Genomic DNA, 20,597 nt, shown 5'->3' with positions numbered 1-20,597 from the left:
CGCACAGTCTCCTCCCTGCCACACGAAAGCCTTGGGCAGGTGGGGGATCGCGCCAAGCTATGCCGGTACATGGTGGAACGTACCGGCAAACACTTGTGGAGGCTCAACCAATTCAGGTCCTTGAGCCTGTTGTCCAGGCCCCGCGCCTGCACTCCTTCCCAGACCGCCGCCGGGATGCCCACCACAGGTGCCGGACTTACTGCCCGTCTAACCTCCTCGTACAGGTGCCTGTGATCTAAACCTACTCGGGCGACTTCAACCTCGGGTGCGCACGCAGCCACTTGGCCGCATGGCCAAAGTGCCACGGCAGCTGTTCCGCCCGAGGACCCGTGTTAGACCACACCATTACGCTTCTCGCCTGATACGAGAAGAACACCCGCAGGAGGTAACCGGACGGGTGTAGTACCGGCTGAGCAAGCTCCGTTAACAGAAAAGAAACAAAAATTGCGTCCAGCTTAAGGGGGAGATGTGGTACCCCCCTACCTCCCTCCCCGATGGGACAGATCATGCGTGCCCTGGCGACCCACTCGTACCTGCCACCCCACATGAACTGAAACACTAGCCTCACTAGAGGCCTCCTCAGACAAGCCGGCAATGGGTAGATGTACGCCAAGTACAATAGAGATGGCAATACATCCACCTTGAGAACCAGGACCTTGCCTAAAAAGGACAACGACCTAGCCCTCCACATTGCTAGCTTCCTCTGTACCACTGCGATGCCCATGTTCCAGTTCAGCGTCGCTGAGCCGGAGGTCTCAAAATGGACCCCGAGTATCCTCAGGGCCCCGTTACAGAGAGATAACCCTCCGGGCACATCCGTCCTACCACTCCATCTTCCGAAAAACTTAACGGAAGACTTCGCGTGGTTAAGAACCGCCCCCGACGCTCGGGTGAAGTCCCCAATGATGGCAAGGGACCTTGTCAGGCACGAGTCCTTGCAAAGCAGCAAGGAGGTGTCGTCGGCGTACTGTGTCAACTTTACATGGAGACCGCCACTTCCAGGAATCAGCAAGCCTTCCACCCCTGTGTCTGCCCTAATGGCAGCCCCCAGAGGCTCCATGTACAGAACGAAGAGGAGTGCCGAGAGCGGGCATCCCTGCCTGACCCCAGACGAGAGGTCAAAAACATCACCTAAGTGACTGTTTACGCTAACCCGGCACCCCGCTCCGACATATAAAGTACGGATCCATCCTATAAACTTTTCCCCAAATCCTAATCTACCTAACACCCTGAATAGAAATGATCTATTCACGCGATCAAAGGCTTTCGCCTGATCAAGCGCTGCTACCATTAAAGGCAGCCCTCTGTCTTCTACCCAAGCGATGGAGTCCCTGATCAACTGTAGGTTCCACCTAATAGAGCGGCCCTCTACCCCGCACGTCTGATCCTCATGTACGACGTAGGGAAGGGCTGTGCGTAACCGGTCCGCTAAGACCTTTGCTAACAGCTTATAGTCTACGCACAGCATGGTCAACGGCCGCCAGTTGCCAAGGTCTGTTACTTCCCCCTTCTTGTAAAGAAGTGACAGCACACCAACAGCCATTGATCCCCCCGGGACCCCCGTCTCAAGGATGGCCTTCAAGACTTCAAGGACCACTGGTCCAAGTATACCCCAAAACTTGAGGTAAAACTCGGCCGGCAGTCCATCCATCCCAGGCACCTTCCCTTTTCCCATCCTCCTGAGTGCGCTCTCAACCTCTTCGAGGGAGATCTGAGCCTCCATCACTTCTCTAATGTCCTCCGGCAATCGCCGGGACAAGTGTTCTAAAAACACATTTCCCTGCTCTACATCTATTTCCCTTTCCTTAAATAAACCTCGGAAATGATCAGTTGTCACCCTGACCATTTCCTCCGGTTTTCTCACTATACTACCATCTTCTTCCCTCACCCCATGCATTATCTTCCTACTCTGTCTGGCCCTAACTGACTTAAAGAACATAGCGGAACAAGTCTCATTATGTTCTAAAAAGCCATTATGCGCACGCTCCAAGAAAGCTCGAGCCTTCCGCTCCTGCAACTCCCTGAGCTGCGCCTTCAGAGCTGTGGATCTCTCCCAGTCAATCGACCCGCCGAGGTTGCCTGCCTCATACTCGAGTTCAATCAACCTTTGGATACGATCCACCTCCCTCCTTTCCTCCCTTTTTGTCCTCTTACAATATCCTATTATAAAGGCCCTAATCCTTACCTTAACTAAATCCCACCACTCTAACACCCCCTCGCACATGGACCGGAGGCCTTCAAGCCCCCGAAAGAAACCAAAAAAGGCGTCAACGAAAGCTTGCTCCTCCAGCACCTCCCGATCTAATTTCCAGTACCCCCTACCGAAGAGGCAGACTGGCGACCCCACCTGCAGGAGCACCCCGTCGTGATCTGAGAAGAACACAGGCAACAGCCGCCCAGACAACTGACCCAAAGACCTAGATAGGAAAATATAGTCGAGCCTCCGCGCAACCCCCCGAGAGTTGCGCCATGTGGGACCAGCCATTGTCGGAGTAGAGTGCAGGCCTCCATCAACCAGACCATGGCAAGCCATTAGCCCGGTGATGGCGCCTGCACTACTATCACCCACTATCCCTAAATCTATATTGAAATCCCCTCCTATCACCAAGTGCCTATTTGTGACACACAGGGGCGCCAGACAGTCCACCATCTCCCTCCTGTCTGCCGCCACCTGTGGCCCATACACCCCAATTAACCTATATCTACTCTCCCTATATGTTACATCTACCCCCAACACCCTCCCCTGCATTATACAAAAAGTGCTCTCTATTTTAACCTCCCTATTCCCACACAAAATCCCTACTCCTGTTGAGTGCACCCCTCCTATACCCCAATATGATTCTCCCTTATCCCACTCCCTCCTAAATCTATTTACGTCCCCTCCATCCCTCAGGTGAACCTCCTGTAAAAAACAGAAATCAAACCCCACACCCTCTAAATAACTAAAAACCGCCCTCCTTTTAACAAAATCCCTTAAACCCCTTACATTTAAACTAAGAAAAGTAACAGAAATATTCATTATAAAATAAAACCAAAGAAACCCTCACCCCCAAAACACACAAAATAAAATAGGAGGCTCACCCGATGCTCCCCTGCTCCATCTCATCCAGCGGGGACGTCCTCTCCTCTCCTGACTCCGCCCCCTCTTCCTCCATCTTCCCAATCCAGGATGCGGGAATGGTGTTGGGCACCCGAGTGCCCTGCACCCTGGATTGGTCTCCCAGCTCCTCCATTTCCCCCTCCCCACTGCTTTCTGGGCAGAAAAAAGGGGCCCTGTATCACAAAAGGGGCTGCGACCCCCAGGCGCCCTCTCCTGAGCCCCACCTGGGTGATCCAGTTCCCCCAGCAGATCAGAGTCCGGGGAGACAATGAGGTTGCTGAGGCATCTCCAGCCTTACTCCCCTTTTCCCCCATTGCTCTCTTGGCCTCACCCTCCCCTCCCCACCGCTCTCCTTCTTGCCTTCCCTGTAGCTCCCCCTCCTCTTCGCTTTCCTCTTCGTTGTGGGCGTCAAAGGGGAGACATCGCCCCCCTCCCCGCCAGCTTCTCCACCATGCCCCTCATCTCCTCCACCAGGGCACTCGACATGTCACTGTCCCCCCACTCCTTCCCTCCTTCCCCCCTCTCCAAATCCTCCTCTGGGCCTTCCTTCTTGTCCTTCTCCACCTCCTCTCCCACTGCTGTCGCCGTCTCCTTCCTCGCCGCTCCCTTGACTCCGTCCTCTTCCTTCCCCTTCTCCCCATCTTCTCCGACCTTCTCTCTCCTCTGCCCCTCTCCTCTCGGGGCCGCCGTCTCCTCCCTTGGTGTCTGTCCATCCAGGCCCGCTCCGGTGTCCTGGTCCTCTTTTCCTCCTCTACCCCCATCCCCTGCTCTCCCTCCAGCTGCAGACGCGTATGACCTGTGACGAGCCGGGCATTCCCGCCACAGGTGCGCAGACGAGCCACACCCGTGGCACGCCTTGGGCTCGTCACAGTCCCTGGCCTCGTGCTCACCCGATCCGCAGAATCTGCACTTCCTAGTGCTGCACGAGGCCACGGTATGACCGTAGGCCATACAACGCCTGCAGAATGGAGGCTGACGGGGCGTAAAATAACGTCCCCCGGTCAGCCCCCAGGGAGAACATTGCAGGAGGATGGAGGTAGCCACCCAAACCCTTAGGGTCCTCCCTGAGCAAAGCCTGGAATCCCCTCCTCCCATTCCAGAAGCCCAGGGAGTCCCTGAGGAGCCTTGCTGTTGATACATTGTCCATATACCTCCCGAGGAATGCCCTCACCTCCTCGTCCTTCACATGCGGGTTGTATAGGTTTACCGTGACCACTCTGAAATTGCTCCTCGCAAGGCTTGAAACTTCATAATGGGCCATCGGTTTCTCTCCTCCAACTTCTCTCACCCTCTTCAAGACCTCGTCGTGTTGCAATTCTGTGTAGAAGGTCACGTCAAATGCTCCTTCCATCGGGTTCCCCTGGAGGCAAAAAACGTCCTTTACCGCCATCTTCAACACTCCCATTAGTATCGTCCTTCCAAAGGTCTCTCTCCCAGACGGCTCCTTCTCCTTGTCTCTCCATGCAAAACGAATAGTATTCGCCAATCCCATCCCTGGGACTGATCTGCTTGATAAATTCGGCGCCATTTTCTCTTGTATGCTCAAAAAATAGTTTGGGAAAAATAATTCCAAACAAAAAGACTTATCGCCCTCCTACCTCCGACCTTTTGACTCAGCGAGCTCTGGGGCACCTCGGTACCAAGCTTGATCTGAGCCAAAAGGCCGAGAAGCGATAACCCACAAATTGACCCCTGCACCCGCCGGGCCCCCGGGGGCCTCGGCAGACCTCATCGGTTTGGCAAAAGTTGGCTCCTCCTCACCCAACGCTTCCCTGGTGACAGGCGGGTGTGTTTTTTTTAAAAGTCGCTAATGCGTCGTTAGGTCACTAGCTCTTTAATCCTAGTGCGACTATTTGTTCAATGCCCGGCAAATACACCAGTCATCGTCGGGCTTGAACTCAATTGCCCGAGCGACTACTTTGAGTGGAAAAAATACGCCGGTCGGTCAGCCGGCTTCAAGTCAAACGCCTGAGCAAAAAGTCTCGGCGTCATCTCTGTCAATTTCTCTTGAAACAAGATACCGGGCTCTGCCAGAAGCAAAGCCCTTCCAAAAATACGTTGAACTCGTAAGTGTTCCTCTCCACGGAAGTCTTTAGTAAAAGGCGAAAGGCTTGTGCGTAATGAAGAGAAACCAGAGTCGTATGGAAGTCAGAGGTCGGGGCCCGAGACACACACGGTGCACTCTAGGCCGGGTCCCCGCGGGTGGTCCCCGAACCCACTCTTCCAAGTTTTCGAGGGCTGTGGGTAAAAAGTCACAGACAGACAGACAGACAGACAGACAGACAGACAGACAGACAGACAATCCTGGTGAAGTGATTGTATTTTTGGGGGGGCTCAAAAACACACACACACACACAATCCTGGTGAAGTGATTGTATTTTTTGGGGGGGCTCAAAACACACACACACACACACACACACACACACACACACACACACACACACAATCCTGGTGAAGTGATTGTATTTTTTTGGGGGGGGCTCAAAAACACACACACACACACACACACACACACACACACACACACACACACACACACTCTCCTGGCCAATGTTTTTTTTTTTTTTTTTTTTAAGTAAAATGGCGGGAAAACGGGGACCCCATGAAGGGGGCTTCGCACTTGTTTCAGTTTGGATGATTCTTCTTTTTCATTCCTTCTCTTCTTCTGCTAGCTGTTTTACATAGCTTGGTGTATTTCTTTTTCCTTGACAATGGGAGAAAAGTGTTGCACCGTTCCCGGAGGTACTGCAATACCGGGTCGATGCGTGGAGCGGACGGAGCAAGCCCCATTTCCGACTCCCTGTTCGAAAAATCCATTTAATATGTAGTCCCCCGATGGGGGACGTATCAGATATTAAACTGATAAGAACAGATACTACACTTGATCTGAGCCAAAAGGCCGAGAAGCGATAACCCACAAATTGACCCCTGCACCCGCCGGTTCCCGGGGGCCTCGGCAGACCTCATCGGTTTGGCAAAAGTTGGCTCCTCCTCACCCAACGCTTCCCTGGTGACAGGCGGGTGTGTTTTTTTTAAAAGTCGCTAATGCGTCGTTAGGTCACTAGCTCTTTAATCCTAGTGCGACTATTTGTTCAATGCCCGGCAAATACACCAGTCATCGTCGGGCTTGAACTCAATTGCCCGAGCGACTACTTTGAGTGGAAAAAATACGCCGGTCGGTCAGCCGGCTTCAAGTCAAACGCCTGAGCAAAAAGTCTCGGCGTCATCTCTGTCAATTTCTCTTGAAACAAGATACCGGGCTCTGCCAGAAGCAAAGCCCTTCCAAAAATACGTTGAACTCGTAAGTGTTCCTCTCCACGGAAGTCTTTAGTAAAAGGCGAAAGGCTTGTGCGTAATGAAGAGAAACCAGAGTCGTATGGAAGTCAGAGGTCGGGGCCCGAGACACACACGGTGCACTCTAGGCCGGGTCCCCGCGGGTGGTCCCCGAACCCACTCTTCCAAGTTTTCGAGGGCTGTGGGTAAAAAGTCACAGACAGACAGACAGACAGACAGACAGACAGACAGACAGACAGACAGACAGACAGACAGACAGACAGACAGATAGATAGATAGATAGACAATCCTGGTGAAGTGATTGTATTTTTGGGGGGGCTCAAAAACACACACACACACACAATCCTGGTGAAGTGATTGTATTTTTTTGGGGGCTCAAAACACACACACACACACACACACACACACACACACACACACACACACACACACACACACACACACAATCCTGGTGAAGTGATTGTATTTTTGGGGGGGGCTCAAAACACACACACACACACACACACACACACACACACACACACACACACACACACACTCTCCTGGCCAATGTTTTTTTTTTTTTTTTTTTTAAGTAAAATGGCGGGAAAACGGGGACCCCCATGAAGGGGCTTCGCACTTGTTTCAGTTTGGATGATTCTTCTTTTTCATTCCTTCTCTTCTTCTGCTAGCTGTTTTACATAGCTTGGTGTATTTCTTTTTCCTTGACAATGGGAGAAAAGTGTTGCACCGTTCCCGGAGGTACTGCAATACCGGGTCGATGCGTGGAGCGGACGGAGCAAGCCCCATTTCCGACTCCCTGTTCGAAAAATCCATTTAATATGTAGTCCCCCGATGGGGGACGTATCAGATATTAAACTGATAAGAACAGATTTTTTTTTTTTAGAAAAATAATTTATTACAATCAATGCCATTCATACAATACAAAACAATACAAACTCATACATTCCATCCAAACACAAATAATAATGGCATTTTTAATTCAAAACCAAACGAAAACCCAAAACAAAAACTCAGGGGAGCATCATCCCTCCCCGTCATCCTAAACACTAACTTTCCCTATCTTCCCGTCCCTAATCTAAAATAACCCCAGCCCTAATCCCCCCTTCCATCTCTCCCGGGCAGCATGCTGCCCCCACTTCCTCTCCTCCCTCTTCATCCTCCCTCTCAAATCTCCTTCCACCCTCCTCACTATCCCTTCCACCCCCCAATCTTTCCCTGTCTTAACCATGTTCTGCCTGGCTTCCCACAGCCCCCGCTTAAAGAGGCTCATGAGAAGCCAGAGCAGAAACCTATCCCTATCCGTCCCCCTCGCTCTCCCTACACCTCTCTCTAACCTAGCCCACGTCAAAACAAAATCACCTCTAACCCTTCCTAACAACACCCGTGCCTTCGCCCATACTACTCCGGCAATGGCACAGTCCCAAAAGACATGGCGCACAGTCTCCTCCCTGCCACACGAAAGCCTTGGGCAGGTGGGGGATCGCGCCAAGCTATGCCGGTACATGGTGGAACGTACCGGCAAACACTTGTGGAGGCTCAACCAATTCAGGTCCTTGAGCCTGTTGTCCAGGCCCCGCGCCTGCACTCCTTCCCAGACCGCCGCCGGGATGCCCACCACAGGTGCCGGACTTACTGCCCGTCTAACCTCCTCGTACAGGTGCCTGTGATCTAAACCTACTCGGGCGACTTCAACCTCGGGGTGCGCACGCAGCCACTTGGCCGCATGGCCAAAGTGCCACGGCAGCTGTTCCGCCCGAGGACCCGTGTTAGACCACACCATTACGCTTCTCGCCTGATACGAGAAGAACACCCGCAGGAGGTAACCGGACGGGTGTAGTACCGGCTGAGCAAGCTCCGTTAACAGAAAAGAAACAAAAATTGCGTCCAGCTTAAGGGGGAGATGTGGTACCCCCCTACCTCCCTCCCCGATGGGACAGATCATGCGTGCCCTGGCGACCCACTCGTACCTGCCACCCCACATGAACTGAAACACTAGCCTCACTAGAGGCCTCCTCAGACAAGCCGGCAATGGGTAGATGTACGCCAAGTACAATAGAGATGGCAATACATCCACCTTGAGAACCAGGACCTTGCCTAAAAAGGACAACGACCTAGCCCTCCACATTGCTAGCTTCCTCTGTACCACTGCGATGCCCATGTTCCAGTTCAGCGTCGCTGAGCCGGAGGTCTCAAAATGGACCCCGAGTATCCTCAGGGCCCCGTTACAGAGAGATAACCCTCCGGGCACATCCGTCCTACCACTCCATCTTCCGAAAAACTTAACGGAAGACTTCGCGTGGTTAAGAACCGCCCCGACGCTCGGGTGAAGTCCCCAATGATGGCAAGGGACCTTGTCAGGCACGAGTCCTTGCAAAGCAGCAAGGAGGTGTCGTCGGCGTACTGTGTCAACTTTACATGGAGACCGCCACTTCCAGGAATCAGCAAGCCTTCCACCCCTGTGTCTGCCCTAATGGCAGCCCCCAGAGGCTCCATGTACAGAACGAAGAGGAGTGCCGAGAGCGGGCATCCCTGCCTGACCCCAGACGAGAGGTCAAAAACATCACCTAAGTGACTGTTTACGCTAACCCGGCACCCCGCTCCGACATATAAAGTACGGATCCATCCTATAAACTTTTCCCCAAATCCTAATCTACCTAACACCCTGAATAGAAATGATCTATTCACGCGATCAAAGGCTTTCGCCTGATCAAGCGCTGCTACCATTAAAGGCAGCCCTCTGTCTTCTACCCAAGCGATGGAGTCCCTGATCAACTGTAGGTTCCACCTAATAGAGCGGCCCTCTACCCCGCACGTCTGATCCTCATGTACGACGTAGGGAAGGGCTGTGCGTAACCGGTCCGCTAAGACCTTTGCTAACAGCTTATAGTCTACGCACAGCATGGTCAACGGCCGCCAGTTGCCAAGGTCTGTTACTTCCCCCTTCTTGTAAAGAAGTGACAGCACACCAACAGCCATTGATCCCCCGGGACCCCCGTCTCAAGGATGGCCTTCAAGACTTCAAGGACCACTGGTCCAAGTATACCCCAAAACTTGAGGTAAAACTCGGCCGGCAGTCCATCCATCCCAGGCACCTTCCCTTTTCCCATCCTCCTGAGTGCGCTCTCAACCTCTTCGAGGGAGATCTGAGCCTCCATCACTTCTCTAATGTCCTCCGGCAATCGCCGGGACAAGTGTTCTAAAAACACATTTCCCTGCTCTACATCTATTTCCCTTTCCTTAAATAAACCTCGGAAATGATCAGTTGTCACCCTGACCATTTCCTCCGGTTTTCTCACTATACTACCATCTTCTTCCCTCACCCCATGCATTATCTTCCTACTCTGTCTGGCCCTAACTGACTTAAAGAACATAGCGGAACAAGTCTCATTATGTTCTAAAAAAGCCATTATGCGCACGCTCCAAGAAAGCTCGAGCCTTCCGCTCCTGCAACTCCCTGAGCTGCGCCTTCAGAGCTGTGGATCTCTCCCAGTCAATCGACCCGCCGAGGTTGCCTGCCTCATACTCGAGTTCAATCAACCTTTGGATACGATCCACCTCCCTCCTTTCCTCCCTTTTTGTCCTCTTACAATATCCTATTATAAAGGCCCTAATCCTTACCTTAACTAAATCCCACCACTCTAACACCCCCTCGCACATGGACCGGAGGCCTTCAAGCCCCCGAAAGAAACCAAAAAAAGGCGTCAACGAAAGCTTGCTCCTCCAGCACCTCCCGATCTAATTTCCAGTACCCCCTACCGAAGAGGCAGACTGGCGACCCCACCTGCAGGAGCACCCCGTCGTGATCTGAGAAGAACACAGGCAACAGCCGCCCAGACAACTGACCCAAAGACCTAGATAGGAAAATATAGTCGAGCCTCCGCGCAACCCCCCGAGAGTTGCGCCATGTGGGACCAGCCATTGTCGGAGTAGAGTGCAGGCCTCCATCAACCAGACCATGGCAAGCCATTAGCCCGGTGATGGCGCCTGCACTACTATCACCCACTATCCCTAAATCTATATTGAAATCCCCTCCTATCACCAAGTGCCTATTTGTGACACACAGGGGCGCCAGACAGTCCACCATCTCCCTCCTGTCTGCCGCCACCTGTGGCCCATACACCCCAATTAACCTATATCTACTCTCCCTATATGTTACATCTACCCCCAACACCCTCCCCTGCATTATACAAAAAGTGCTCTCTATTTTAACCTCCCTATTCCCACACAAAATCCCTACTCCTGTTGAGTGCACCCCTCCTATACCCCAATATGATTCTCCCTTATCCCACTCCCTCCTAAATCTATTTACGTCCCCTCCATCCCTCAGGTGAACCTCCTGTAAAAAACAGAAATCAAACCCCACACCCTCTAAATAACTAAAAACCGCCCTCCTTTTAACAAAATCCCTTAAACCCCTTACATTTAAACTAAGAAAAGTAACAGAAATATTCATTATAAAATAAAACCAAAGAAACCCTCACCCCCAAAACACACAAAATAAAATAGGAGGCTCACCCGATGCTCCCCTGCTCCATCTCATCCAGCGGGGACGTCCTCTCCTCTCCTGACTCCGCCCCCTCTTCCTCCATCTTCCCAATCCAGGATGCGGGAATGGTGTTGGGCACCCGAGTGCCCTGCACCCTGGATTGGTCTCCCAGCTCCTCCATTTCCCCCTCCCCACTGCTTTCTGGGCAGAAAAAAAGGGGCCCTGTATCACAAAAAGGGGGGCTGCGACCCCCCAGGCGCCCTCTCCTGAGCCCCACCTGGGTGATCCAGTTCCCCCAGCAGATCAGAGTCCGGGGGAGACAATGAGGTTGCTGAGGCATCTCCAGCCTTACTCCCCTTTTCCCCCATTGCTCTCTTGGCCTCACCCTCCCCCTCCCCACCGCTCTCCTTCTTGCCTTCCCTGTAGCTCCCCCTCCTCTTCGCTTTCCTCTTCGTTGTGGGCGTCAAAGGGGAGACATCGCCCCCCTCCCCGCCAGCTTCTCCACCATGCCCCTCATCTCCTCCACCAGGGCACTCGACATGTCACTGTCCCCCCACTCCTTCCCTCCTTCCCCCCTCTCCAAATCCTCCTCTGGGCCTTCCTTCTTGTCCTTCTCCACCTCCTCTCCCACTGCTGTCGCCGTCTCCTTCCTCGCCGCTCCCTTGACTCCGTCCTCTTCCTTCCCCTTCTCCCCATCTTCTCCGACCTTCTCTCTCCTCTGCCCCTCTCCTCTCGGGGCCGCCGTCTCCTCCCTTGGTGTCTGTCCATCCAGGCCCGCTCCGGTGTCCTGGTCCTCTTTTCCTCCTCTACCCCCATCCCCTGCTCTCCCTCCAGCTGCAGACGCGTATGACCTGTGACGAGCCGGGCATTCCCGCCACAGGTGCGCAGACGAGCCACACCCGTGGCACGCCTTGGGCTCGTCACAGTCCCTGGCCTCGTGCTCACCCGATCCGCAGAATCTGCACTTCCTAGTGCTGCACGAGGCCACGGTATGACCGTAGGCCATACAACGCCTGCAGAATGGAGGCTGACGGGCGTAAAATAACGTCCCCGGTCAGCCCCCAGGGAGAACATTGCAGGAGGATGGAGGTAGCCACCAAACCCTTAGGGTCCTCCCTGAGCAAAGCCTGGAATCCCCTCCTCCCATTCCAGAAGCCCAGGGAGTCCCTGAGGAGCCTTGCTGTTGATACATTGTCCATATACCTCCCGAGGAATGCCCTCACCTCCTCGTCCTTCACATGCGGGTTGTATAGGTTTACCGTGACCACTCTGAAATTGCTCCTCGCAAGGCTTGAAACTTCATAATGGGCCATCGGTTTCTCTCCTCCAACTTCTCTCACCCTCTTCAAGACCTCGTCGTGTTGCAATTCTGTGTAGAAGGTCACGTCAAATGCTCCTTCCATCGGGTTCCCCTGGAGGCAAAAACGTCCTTTACCGCCATCTTCAACACTCCCATTAGTATCGTCCTTCCAAAGGTCTCTCTCCCAGACGGCTCCTTCTCCTTGTCTCTCCATGCAAAACGAATAGTATTCGCCAATCCCATCCCTGGGACTGATCTGCTTGATAAATTCGGCGCCATTTTCTCTTGTATGCTCAAAAAATAGTTTGGGAAAAATAATTCCAAACAAAAGACTTATCGCCCTCCTACCTCCGACCTTTTGACTCAGCGAGCTCTGGGGCACCTCGGTACCAAGCTTGATCTGAGCCAAAAGGCCGAGAAGCGATAACCCACAAATTGACCCCTGCACCCGCCGGGCCCCCGGGGGCCTCGGCAGACCTCATCGGTTTGGCAAAAGTTGGCTCCTCCTCACCCAACGCTTCCCTGGTGACAGGCGGGTGTGTTTTTTTTTAAAAGTCGCTAATGCGTCGTTAGGTCACTAGCTCTTTAATCCTAGTGCGACTATTTGTTCAATGCCCGGCAAATACACCAGTCATCGTCGGGCTTGAACTCAATTGCCCGAGCGACTACTTTGAGTGGAAAAAAATACGCCGGTCGGTCAGCCGGCTTCAAGTCAAACGCCTGAGCAAAAAGTCTCGGCGTCATCTCTGTCAATTTCTCTTGAAACAAGATACCGGGCTCTGCCAGAAGCAAAGCCCTTCCAAAAATACGTTGAACTCGTAAGTGTTCCTCTCCACGGAAGTCTTTAGTAAAAGGCGAAAGGCTTGTGCGTAATGAAGAGAAACCAGAGTCGTATGGAAGTCAGAGGTCGGGGCCCGAGACACACACGGTGCACTCTAGGCCGGGTCCCCGCGGTGGTCCCCGAACCCACTCTTCCAAGTTTTCGAGGGCTGTGGGTAAAAAGTCACAGACAGACAGACAGACAGACAGACAGACAGACAGACAGACAGACAATCCTGGTGAAGTGATTGTATTTTTGGGGGGGGGCTCAAAAACACACACACACACACAATCCTGGTGAAGTGATTGTATTTTTTGGGGGGGCCCAAAACACACACACACACACACACACACACACACACACACACACACACACATCCTGGTGAAGTGATTGTATTTTTGGGGGGCTCAAAACACACACACACACACACACACACACACACACACACACACACACACACTCTCCTGGCCAATGTTTTTTTTTTTTTTTTTTTAAGTAAAATGGCGGGAAAACGGGGACCCCCATGAAGGGGGCTTCGCACTTGTTTCAGTTTGGATGATTCTTCTTTTTCATTCCTTCTCTTCTTCTGCTAGCTGTTTTACATAGCTTGGTGTATTTCTTTTCCTTGACAATGGGAGAAAAGTGTTGCACCGTTCCCGGAGGTACTGCAATACCGGGTCGATGCGTGGAGCGGACGGAGCAAGCCCCATTTCCGACTCCCTGTTCGAAAAATCCATTTAATATGTAGTCCCCCGATGGGGGACGTATCAGATATTAAACTGATAAGAACAGATTTTTTTTATAAAATATATTTATTACGTTCAAAACCCAACAAAATCTTATACAATCAATCAATTCAAACACAAATTCCATTAAACATTTCAAAACTATTCAATAATAACCAAACCCAAAAACCAAAAGTCATGGGAGCATTTTCCCTCCCCTTCCCATCTACAAACCAAAACCTACACCAAAAAATCAAAGAAAAACTCACCCCATCCCGACCGACGGGGACGCCTTCTCCACTCCTGACGCTCCCCCGTCGGCCGCCATCCCTCTCCCCTGGATGCGGTAACAGCGCCCGACACACGCTCACCCTGCGTCCCGTACCCCACACTTAGGTCTACCACCCTGCCCTCCTCCTGACTCCGGCCCGGGGACCCCACGAGCCCAAACAGGGAGCTTAAGCCTCCCTCCATCGCCCAATCCTGGGCCATGCCTGTAAGGTCAAGCTCAGACAGGGGTGTAAAGGTGAAGGAAGAGGGAACCCAAGAGGGCCCTGTAACCTCCCCCTCCCCTCCACCCTGATCTGCCCCCCTCCCTCTTTTACCACCCATCCTCCTTGAGCGCTCCCCTCTTTTCGACCTTCTTGTATGGTGGAGTAAAAGGCAAAAAGTTTTCATAGCTTGCCTCCTTCTCCACCTCCACCCGTGATTTCACCTCTTTACTGTCCCCCCACTCCTTCACTCCTTCTCCTACTGGTCCCGCCACAACTACCTTCTCTGTCTCCTCCCTTTCTGTCTTTTCCTTCTCCACCACCTTCTTCCCTGTCTCCTTCCTTTCTGTCTCTTTCTTCTCCACCACCTTCTTCCCTATCTCCTTCCTTTCTGTCTCTTTCTCCTCCACCACCTTCTTCCCTGTCTCCTTCCTTTCTGTCTCTTTCTCCTCCACCACCTTCTTCCCTCTCTCCTTCCTTTCTGTCTCTTTCTCCTCCACCACCTTCTTCCCTGTCTCCTTCCTTTCTATCTCTTTCTTCTCCACCGCCGTCTTCCCAGTCTCCTTCCTTTCTGTCTCTTTCTCCTCCACCACCTTCTTCCCAGTCTCCTTCCTTTCTGTCTCTTTCTTCTCCACCTCCGTCTTCCCAGTCTCCTCCCTCTCTGTTGCCTTCTCCGTCTCCTTCCTCTCCACAGCCGTCTTCTCTGGCCCCTTCACTCTCCTGTCTCCTTCCTCCTCCTGCTCTCCTTTAGCCTTCTTCCCTTCCGTTTCCACTATGCTGTTGTCTTCTTTTCCTTTTTCTCCTCCCGCTTCCGTTTTCTCCTCCTCTTCCACCCGTGTGTCCGCTCCCTCTGTTCCAGTCCTTTGTTCTTGGTCCCTCCTTCTACCCCCATCCCCGGCTCTTGCTCCCCCCCCAGCTGCAGACGCGTATGACCTCTGACGCGCCGGGCATTCACGCCACAGGTGCGTTAGCATACCACACCCGTGACATGCCTTCGGCGCGTCACAGTCCCTCGCCTCGTGCTCCGTAGATCCACAATACCTACACTTCTTTGTACCGCACGAGGCGAGGATATGACCATAGGCCATACAACGCCTGCAGAACGGAGGCTGACGGGCATAATGCAACGTCCCCCGGTCAGCCCCCAGGAGAACATCGCCGGAGGATGGAGGTATCCACCCAATCCATTTGGGTCCTCTCTTAGGAGGGCCTGAAACCCCTCCTCCCGGTCCAAAAGCCCAGGGAATCTTTGAGGTGCCTTCCTGAGGAGACACCATCCATGTATCTCCCCAGAAAGGCCCCCACCTCCTCATCCTTAACGTAAGGGTTGTAAATATTTACATTTACAACTCGGAAATTACTCCTCGCCAAGCTGGTTACAATGTAAAGAGACATTGGCCTCTCCGCTTCCACTTCTCTCACTTTTCTCAAAATGTCATCGTGCTTTCCTTCTGTATGCAGTGCCAACTCATACGCTCCTTCCAATGGATTGTCTTGAAGGCAGAACACATCCTCCACCTTCAGTCCCAGGATTCCAATCACAATGTTCCTCCCAAAGGCATCTCTGTCAAAAGGCTCCATCGTCTTATCTCTCCAAGCAAAGCGTATCGTATTTGCCTGACCTGTCCTAGGGACCGGTCTCGATGAAGTACTTTGCGCCATCTCCGCAAGGAGCTTGACACACTCTACTCAGCTCTCGCTCTCTTCAAAACAGAAAAAACTGAAAAAGAGCGGCAAAATAAACCAATCGTGAATACAAAAAACCAAAATAACAAACTTTCCTCCCTCCTGCCTTCCTTCGACCTTTTGGCTCAGCGGGCTTTGGGGCACCTCGGTACCAAGCTTGATCTGAGCCAAAAGGCCGAGAAGCGATAACCCACAAATTGACCCCTGCACCCGCCGGTCCCCGGGGGCCTCGGCAGACCTCATCGGTTTGGCAAAAGTTGGCTCCTCCTCACCCAACGCTTCCCTGGTGACAGGCGGGTGTGTTTTTTTTAAAAGTCGCTAATGCGTCGTTAGGTCACTAGCTCTTTAATCCTAGTGCGACTATTTGTTCAATGCCCGGCAAATACACCAGTCATCGTCGGGCTTGAACTCAATTGCCCGAGCGACTACTTTGAGTGGAAAAAATACGCCGGTCGGTCAGCCGGCTTCAAGTCAAACGCCTGAGCAAAAAGTCTCGGCGTCATCTCTGTCAATTTCTCTTGAAACAAGATACCGGGCTCTGCCAGAAGCAAAGCCCTTCCAAAAATACGTTGAACTCGTAAGTGTTCCTCTCCACGGAAGTCTTTAGTAAAAGGCGAAAGGCTTGTGCGTAATGAAGAGAAACCAGAGTCGTATGGAAGTCAGAGGTCGGGGCCCGAGACACACACGGTGCACTCTAGGCCGGGTCCCCGCGGGTGGTCCCCGAACCCACTCTTCCAAGTTTTCGAGGGCTGTGGGTAAAAAGTCACAGACAGACAGACAGACAGACAGACAGACAGACAGACAGACAGACAGACAGACAGACAGACAGACAGATAGATAGATAGATAGACAATCCTGGTGAAGTGATTGTATTTTTGGGGGGCTCAAAAACACACACACACACACAATCCTGGTGAAGTGATTGTATTTTTTTTGGGGGGCTCAAAACCACACACACACACACACACACACACACACACACACACACACACACACACACACACACACACACACACACACTCTCCTGGCCAATGTTATTTTTTTTTTTTTTTTTTTTTTAAGTAAAATGGCGGGAAAACGGGGACCCCCATGAAGGGGGCTTCGCACTTGTTTCAGTTTGGATGATTCTTCTTTTTCATTCCTTCTCTTCTTCTGCTAGCTGTTTTACATAGCTTGGTGTATTTCTTTTTCCTTGACAATGGGAGAAAAGTGTTGCACCGTTCCCGGAGGTACTGCAATACCGGGTCGATGCGTGGAGCGGACGGAGCAAGCCCCATTTCCGACTCCCTGTTCGAAAAATCCATTTAATATGTAGTCCCCCGATGGGGGACGTATCAGATATTAAACTGATAAGAACAGATACTACACTTGATCTGAGCCAAAAGGCCGAGAAGCGATAACCCACAAATTGACCCCTGCACCCGCCGGCCCCGGGGGCCTCGGCAGACCTCATCGGTTTGGCAAAAGTTGGCTCCTCCTCACCCAACGCTTCCCTGGTGACAGGCGGGTGTGTTTTTTTTTAAAAGTCGCTAATGCGTCGTTAGGTCACTAGCTCTTTAATCCTAGTGCGACTATTTGTTCAATGCCCGGCAAATACACCAGTCATCGTCGGGCTTGAACTCAATTGCCCGAGCGACTACTTTGAGTGGAAAAAATACGCCGGTCGGTCAGCCGGCTTCAAGTCAAACGCCTGAGCAAAAAGTCTCGGCGTCATCTCTGTCAATTTCTCTTGAAACAAGATACCGGGCTCTGCCAGAAGCAAAGCCCTTCCAAAAATACGTTGAACTCGTAAGTGTTCCTCTCCACGGAAGTCTTTAGTAAAAGGCGAAAGGCTTGTGCGTAATGAAGAGAAACCAGAGTCGTATGGAAGTCAGAGGTCGGGGCCCGAGACACACACGGTGCACTCTAGGCCGGGTCCCCGCGGGTGGTCCCCGAACCCACTCTTCCAAGTTTTCGAGGGCTGTGGGTAAAAAGTCACAGACAGACAGACAGACAGACAGACAGACAGACAGACAGACAGACAGACAGACAGACAGACAGACAGATAGATAGATAGATAGACAATCCTGGTGAAGTGATTGTATTTTTGGGGGGGCTCAAAACACACACACACACACAATCCTGGTGAAGTGATTGTATTTTTTTGGGGGCTCAAAACACACACACACACACACACACACACACACACACACACACACACACACACACACACACACACACACACACACACTCTCCTGGCCAATGTTTTTTTTTTTTTTTTTTTTTTTTAAGTAAAATGGCGGGAAAACGGGGACCCCCATGAAGGGGGCTTCGCACTTGTTTCAGTTTGGATGATTCTTCTTTTTCATTCCTTCTCTTCTTCTGCTAGCTGTTTTACATAGCTTGGTGTATTTCTTTTCCTTGACAATGGGAGAAAAGTGTTGCACCGTTCCCGGAGGTACTGCAATACCGGGTCGATGCGTGGAGCGGACGGAGCAAGCCCCATTTCCGACTCCCTGTTCGAAAAATCCATTTAATATGTAGTCCCCCGATGGGGGACGTATCAGATATTAAACTGATAAGAACAGATTTTTTTTTTATAAAATATATTTATTACGTTCAAAACCCAACAAAAATCTTATACAATCAATCAATTCAAACACAAATTCCATTAAACATTTCAAAACTATTCAATAATAACCAAACCCAAAAACCAAAAGTCATGGGAGCATTTTCCCTCCCCTTCCCATCTACAAACCAAAACCTACACCAAAAAATCAACGAAAAACTCACCCCATCCCGACCGACGGGGACGCCTTCTCCACTCCTGACGCTCCCCGTCGGCCGCCATCCCCTCTCCCCTGGATGCGGTAACAGCGCCCGACACACACTCACCCTGCGTCCCGTACCCCACACTTAGGTCTACCACCCTGCCCTCCTCCTGACTCCGGCCCGGGGACCCCACGAGCCCAAACAGGGAGCTTAAGCCTCCCTCCATCGCCCAATCCTGGGCCATGCCTGTAAGGTCAAGCTCAGACAGGGGTGTAAAGGTGAAGGAAGAGGGAACCCAAGAGGGCCCTGTAACCTCCCCCTCCCCTCCACCCTGATCTGCCCCCTCCCTCTTTTACCACCCATCCTCCTTGAGCGCTCCCCTCTTTTCGACCTCTTGTATGGTGGAGTAAAAGGCAAAAAGTTTTCATAGCTTGCCTCCTTCTCCCACCTCCACCCGTGATTTCACCTCTTTACTGTCCCCCCACTCCTTCACTCCTTCTCCTACTGGTCCCGCCACAACTACCTTCTCTGTCTCCTCCCTTTCTGTCTTTTCCTTCTCCACCACCTTCTTCCCTGTCTCCTTCCTTTCTGTCTCTTTCTTCTCCACCACCTTCTTCCCTATCTCCTTCCTTTCTGTCTCTTTCTCCTCCACCACCTTCTTCCCTGTCTCCTTCCTTTCTGTCTCTTTCTCCTCCACCACCTTCTTCCCTCTCTCCTTCCTTTCTGTCTCTTTCTCCTCCACCACCTTCTTCCCTGTCTCCTTCCTTTCTATCTCTTTCTTCTCCACCGCCGTCTTCCCAGTCTCCTTCCTTTCTGTCTCTTTCTCCTCCACCACCTTCTTCCCAGTCTCCTTCCTTTCTGTCTCTTTCTTCTCCACCTCCGTCTTCCCAGTCTCCTCCCTCTCTGTTGCCTTCTCCGTCTCCTTCCTCTCCACAGCCGTCTTCTCTGGCCCCTTCACTCTCCTGTCTCCTTCCTCCTCCTGCTCTCCTTTAGCCTTCTTCCCTTCCGTTTCCACTATGCTGTTGTCTTCTTTTCCTTTTTCTCCTCCCGCTTCCGTTTTCTCCTCCTCTTCCACCCGTGTGTCCGCTCCCTCTGTTCCAGTCCTTTGTTCTTGGTCCCTCCTTCTACCCCCATCCCCGGCTCTTGCTCCCCCCAGCTGCAGACGCGTATGACCTCTGACGCGCCGGGCATTCACGCCACAGGTGCGTTAGCATACCACACCCGTGACATGCCTTCGGCGCGTCACAGTCCCTCGCCTCGTGCTCCGTAGATCCACAATACCTACACTTCTTTGTACCGCACGAGGCGAGGATATGACCATAGGCCATACAACGCCTGCAGAACGGAGGCTGACGGGCATAATGCAACGTCCCCGGTCAGCCCCCAGGGAGAACATCGCCGGAGGATGGAGGTATCCACCCAATCCATTTGGGTCCTCTCTTAGGAGGGCCTGGAAACCCCTCCTCCCGGTCCAAAAGCCCAGGGAATCTTTGAGGTGCCTTCCTGAGGAGACACCATCCATGTATCTCCCCAGAAAGGCCCCCACCTCCTCATCCTTAACGTAAGGGTTGTAAATATTTACATTTACAACTCGGAAATTACTCCTCGCCAAGCTGGTTACAATGTAAAGAGACATTGGCCTCTCCGCTTCCACTTCTCTCACTTTTCTCAAAATGTCATCGTGCTTTCCTTCTGTATGCAGTGCCAACTCATACGCTCCTTCCAATGGATTGTCTTGAAGGCAGAACACATCCTCCACCTTCAGTCCCAGGATTCCAATCACAATGTTCCTCCCAAAGGCATCTCTGTCAAAAGGCTCCATCGTCTTATCTCTCCATGCAAAGCGTATCGTATTTGCCTGACCTGTCCTAGGGACCGGTCTCGATGAAGTACTTTGCGCCATCTCCGCAAGGAGCTTGACACACTCTACTCAGCTCTCGC

General features: G+C 52.2%; 7 non-coding genes and 3 pseudogenes across 7 annotated transcripts; all 10 read right to left on the bottom strand.

Annotated features, from left to right (window-relative positions):
• Positions 1 to 5,123: 5,123 nt before the first annotated feature.
• LOC123740497 (U5 spliceosomal RNA) lies at positions 5,124 to 5,240 on the bottom strand. Its single transcript, XR_006768383.1, has one exon. It is a non-coding gene; the product is annotated as a U5 spliceosomal RNA (small nuclear RNA).
• Positions 5,241 to 5,820: 580 nt separating this feature from the next.
• Positions 5,821 to 6,011, bottom strand: LOC123740472 (U2 spliceosomal RNA). Its single transcript, XR_006768360.1, has one exon. It is a non-coding gene; the product is annotated as a U2 spliceosomal RNA (small nuclear RNA).
• A 347-nt stretch (positions 6,012 to 6,358) lies between these two features.
• On the bottom strand, positions 6,359 to 6,475 carry LOC123740495 (U5 spliceosomal RNA). The gene has a single exon (XR_006768381.1). It is a non-coding gene; the product is annotated as a U5 spliceosomal RNA (small nuclear RNA).
• Positions 6,476 to 7,113: 638 nt separating this feature from the next.
• LOC123740297 (uncharacterized) lies at positions 7,114 to 7,289 on the bottom strand (annotated as a pseudogene).
• A 5,669-nt stretch (positions 7,290 to 12,958) lies between these two features.
• LOC123740494 (U5 spliceosomal RNA) lies at positions 12,959 to 13,075 on the bottom strand. Its single transcript, XR_006768380.1, has one exon. It is a non-coding gene; the product is annotated as a U5 spliceosomal RNA (small nuclear RNA).
• A 568-nt stretch (positions 13,076 to 13,643) lies between these two features.
• LOC123740340 (uncharacterized) lies at positions 13,644 to 13,815 on the bottom strand (annotated as a pseudogene).
• Positions 13,816 to 16,439: 2,624 nt separating this feature from the next.
• On the bottom strand, positions 16,440 to 16,556 carry LOC123740493 (U5 spliceosomal RNA). The gene has a single exon (XR_006768379.1). It is a non-coding gene; the product is annotated as a U5 spliceosomal RNA (small nuclear RNA).
• A 556-nt stretch (positions 16,557 to 17,112) lies between these two features.
• LOC123740460 (U2 spliceosomal RNA) lies at positions 17,113 to 17,303 on the bottom strand. Its single transcript, XR_006768349.1, has one exon. It is a non-coding gene; the product is annotated as a U2 spliceosomal RNA (small nuclear RNA).
• A 347-nt stretch (positions 17,304 to 17,650) lies between these two features.
• On the bottom strand, positions 17,651 to 17,767 carry LOC123740492 (U5 spliceosomal RNA). Its single transcript, XR_006768378.1, has one exon. It is a non-coding gene; the product is annotated as a U5 spliceosomal RNA (small nuclear RNA).
• Positions 17,768 to 18,320: 553 nt separating this feature from the next.
• On the bottom strand, positions 18,321 to 18,494 carry LOC123740330 (uncharacterized; annotated as a pseudogene).
• Positions 18,495 to 20,597: the final 2,103 nt, after the last annotated feature.

The sequence above is a fragment of the Salmo salar genome, unplaced genomic scaffold (assembly GCF_905237065.1).
Source record: "Salmo salar unplaced genomic scaffold, Ssal_v3.1, whole genome shotgun sequence".
NCBI lineage: Eukaryota > Metazoa > Chordata > Actinopteri > Salmoniformes > Salmonidae > Salmo > Salmo salar.
Note: the sequence above shows the minus strand (reverse complement) of the source record. Positions and strands in the feature narration are given on the sequence as shown.